Source organism: Egretta garzetta, unplaced genomic scaffold (assembly GCF_000687185.1).
Source record: "Egretta garzetta isolate BGI_Z169 unplaced genomic scaffold, ASM68718v1 scaffold27, whole genome shotgun sequence".
Lineage (NCBI taxonomy): Eukaryota > Metazoa > Chordata > Aves > Pelecaniformes > Ardeidae > Egretta > Egretta garzetta.
The window spans coordinates 998,175-1,002,600 of record NW_009260400.1 but is presented as its reverse complement, the minus strand read 5'-3'; positions in this window follow the sequence as shown (position 1 = coordinate 1,002,600).

Here is a 4,426-nt window from a genome sequence, read left to right as displayed (position 1 = left end):
CCTTCTTTCTTTTTTTATTCGAGTTGCTAACACTGCTTTCAACACGATGCCCCTCGGATGCTGCTGCTGGACAAGCGGCCAGAGTCATTAAAATTCTCCCGCATCCCCAAAAGGGGCATCTTTTGCAAATCCTCACGTTGGCTTTGAAGGGCAGCTGGGTGTACACATAGCTATTTCGATTCTGTGCTTTTAAAATGTGTCCCCCATGCCCCGGTACAATTCCTGTTGCATCTCTACCAGTTGCAACATCCCTGCTACAGGGTGGCTCCAAATTCAACACAACTCGTGGCCTCCGAGGGTCTGGATTCGAAGCATTGCAATTGCAAAGCACAAGGGGCTGTTGAGAAGAGGGCTTTTGAAAGCCAGGGATGCGTTTCAAGGTCTTTCTAGGCAGCTGCTGCAAGGATTGCTGGTGTTTAGAAAAAGCACGGGGCAAAAGATTGCCTGCGGAAGGCACATCTGTCAGGAAAGGCTTGGGAGGGTGCAGAAAGCCAGCGGTGAGCAATGCAGGGATTCTGGAGGCAAAAATCTGTACAAGGCCATCAAGCGGGAGAAATAGTAGTGGTTAACACTGGAAGCATTTTGAGTTCCAAACGCCCTTCCCAGCCTTTGTCAGTGAATCCTCACAATGCCTGTGTGAGGGAGGGAATGTCAGCAGCAGCAGCCGAAGTGAAGCTTTAGACATGCAATATACCAAAGAAAATGAAAGAAAAGTCTCCGCCTGTCAACATTTCCTCCTCTTTTTCTCCCTTTTCTCCCTGTGGAGCACCAGTTGTTGATCATCACCAACGTGCGGGGACCCAGCCAGAGCTGCGGAGGGGGCTTGCACCTCCCAGCCAGCACGGCCGGGCGTGAGTTGCCTGATTCCAGCCCGGAGTGTGGCACAAGAGCTGGCACCGGCTGCATTCAGTAGAGTTTGGGGTTGAGTTAATTTAAATTATCTTTACCAAAATATTCCTGGGCGCTTTAGCCTGGGCACTCCTGAAGCCGCGGCTTGGTACTGCCTTTGCTGGGAACGGCTTCTGTTGTTTGCTCAGATAAAATATCACCCACAGGAGGGATGGGGACAGAAAGCCTCCAAAATCCTAGCGCTGCCGTTCCAATCTTTCTGAAGCAGCTGAATAAGGACTGAACAAGGCAGGTGCCTTGCTGCCAGCGCAAGTCATGAGCGCAGCCCCACACATGGCTCCGGTGCTTCCCCGGGGGTCTCGCCGCTGGGTACGCTTTATGTACCAAATCTTAGCGACATGCAGCTTTTCGGCCCTTACCCTGACACTCAACGCACATTTGAACACTAGGCGATACTGGTGGGACTCGGTGACCTGCATGGGACGAGCTCTGGGAGCGTCCTCATCCCTCCCCATCCCGCCAGCTAATTCCCTGCCTGCTCTGCGGCAGGAGTACCACCCCGTTGCCATCATGCCCTTGTCCTGAAAAGCAAAGCGAGGGACTGGGCTAATTCACCACCTGCAGGCAGCAGCCCAGCTTTCACCTGGAGGAAGAACAACCCCTGCGATCAGCAGAGGGCAAGCAAACAGAAAGCTTGGCTTGGGGTCGAGGGGAAGCTTGGTGGGGTGGCTCCAAGTCCTGCGTATTTTTTTTTCACATTGCCTATTTGTGCACTGACCTCCTCTTCCCACAAAACCAAACAGGTTGGTTGCATTTTACTGTCATTCCCTTGGCTTTCGTCTCCAGGGACTACAGCTCAATGCACACATAAATCTTTTCGGGGTCGGGGCACGTGGCTGGTCCCTTCCAAGAACCTGGAGAACTGGGCAGGTGCTTCCCACTGAAAATCCTTCCCATTGACTGCGAAAATCCTAAGCTAAACCAAATACAATTAAACGCACAGGCCTGGTGGTTGGTGTTCCTTTGGTTTTTGGTTGTACAGCAGAGTGTGCCGGCATTAAATGGAGCTGGGAGAGGGGCTGGGACCCAGGAGACCAAGCCATGCGGGCAGGATGTGGCCTGAGGAGCGGAGAGGGGCTCCTGGTTCTGCTGGCCGGCCAGCTCTTCCCGGGAGCTGATGCTGCCAGAGGTATTTTAAGGCTGAGCTGGTGAAAAGAAAGGTGAGTATTGCCTTGGGCCAGAGCAGGGGAGGCAGAGACCTGGCCTTATTGCTGTTAGCGTCCAGCAGAGCCGCAGCAGGTCCTCACTGTGCAATACTAAATAGAGTTTTCTAATTTAACACCAGCACAGCTGCCGCCCGAGCTGGGCTGTGAGCTGGTTACATGGGCGATGGCCATCTTGTTCTCCTCCACAGGCCTCCCCGTGTTGCCCCCCGGGTGCTCCCGCTCGTTTCCCTGCCTGGGGTTTTGTCATGGATGAACCATAAACACAGGCTCCGATGGGGACTCTCCTCCAGCCACCCTTCCCTTCCCGTCCTCCCTGCTGCCTCAACCTGCCTCATCTCCCTTCTGCATCTTCTGTCCATACTGCCGCTGGCAAACCTTCCCCCGCTGGTCCTCTTCGCCCCGTGGCACAGTACCTGCCCCTTTCCCTGCTTCCCCTTGCCTTTGGGCTCTTCTCACACCATCCCTGCTAGATGGGCAAGGCCAGAAAAGGGCCCCTTTCCCTGCTTCCCCTTGCCTTTGGGCTCCTCTCACACCATCCCTGCTAGATGGGCAAGATGTTGTCCCTCTCAGGCATGGCACTGGAGAAAGCGCAGATCGTAGCCTGGGCTCCCAGGAGAGGATAGCTGAACTTGTGGCTGGCCTGGAAAAACCCATGTTTTCCAGGATCGTGGACTTTTCAGAGTGACCAGAGGAGAGGCAGGGACCAGTGTTGCCTACCTGTCCCCAGGTGCCATGCCGAGTGGGACCTTAGAGGTGGCTGTCTCACCCAGGCACCAAACAGGCTTTCGGGGTGGACTCCTGAATGTCCCTCCATGCTCCCGGGGGTGACACTCCACCTCTCACCCCCGCTTTGCCTTCACCCCAGCCCAGAGCTCGTGGTGATGGCGGGGGGGCACACATACCCCAGCCCCGCTGCGCTTGTCCTCCCCTCCATGCCCCCACGTTTTGCTGTGCTGGGTCCTACCTCTGCCCTTCCCACACCTCTCCCCCTGTCCTTCCTCCCCACTGTCCTTGCACTTTTCCTTCCTACTCCATCACTTGGCTCAACTCAGCTCCCCGAGCCTTCCCTTGCCACTACATGGCCGGTATAAACCATTCCTCTCGCTTTAGAGATTGGTAAAGAGATGCCCAGGCTGGAGACACCGAACCCAGATGCTCGGGCAGGAGATGACATGGGCAAGCTGCCTGCTTCTGCCTGGCCACGGGGCTCAGGGTGCAGGGTCAGGCTTCTCAAGGGTATTTAGATGCTCGAGGTGTGGTAAAGAGCCACGAGGCTCCTGGGGACCGGCCCGCTGCAGCCCTGGCACGGTGGTGTTTCCCAAAGCACCTCCCTGCATTTGACTTGAAGGCCAACCCCTGCCTACAAGAAGCCAGGGCTGAATATTTTTGGTGCACCCCAGCCTTTTGGGGCTGAAGTTTGGGAAGAGAAGGCCGCGTGTTTGCGGGGGCATCGGTCGCGCTGCAATCACTTGGGCTGGCTGGGAGGTGCTTTGGGAAAGGCCTCCGGGTAGCCAGGCTGGCGTCCTTGCCAGGATGCCCAGGCTCCCCATCAGGATGCCGTCCCGGGGCATCCTCGCTGCCTGCTTGCTCCGGCGGTCCAAGCCCAGTTGCCACCGCCCCGCTCAGCCCAGCAGTTCCGTGGCAGCCAGCAAAGCGCCTTGGAAGCGGGTTACTAGGCGTATTTTAACATTAATTTTGCAAAACTTGAGGTAAAACTGTTACCGGTGCCAAATGCTTTTAGACAAGGCTTAGTAGGTTTTGTTACTGCGTCCCTCTTACACCAGCAGAGCTCGGTACAGCCGTTGTACTTGTTCACATTGCTGTCTGGGAAAAAAGGAGAATATACAAATCCAAGCTGCGGCAGCTGCGTTCATCACCGACCCCTCCGGCTTTGGGGTGGGAACCATAAGGTACCCTCAGAATGATCATGCTGTATCTAGCACTTCCCAAAGGGACAGTGTTTTAAAAAAAAAGATAAATAACCAGAGGAATTAAAAATATCCCTTAATTTCAAGGAAAAAAAAAAGTTTTGGTTCCAAACTACACTGTTGCTGACCAGTATTTTAAGGCTTTGATTTTTTTTTTTCCTTTTTTTAAAACTGAAGTATTTCTGTCTTTTGGCAGTTGCAGTGCACTTTGTGGGCAAGGCGTTAGCTCCCTCTACAGCACTGTGAATCGGAACGGAGGAGTAGAAGAAGGCAGCAAGGGAATGAACCAAAAATAGACCAAAATAAAATAAAATGGGGTTGGGGAAGGCAGAACTTGCTGCAAAGTTTTGGGGGACGGGAGGAGGGATTTACGTATTTCTTCCTCATCATCTTCGGAGGAGGAGGAAAAAAAAAAAAAAAAAG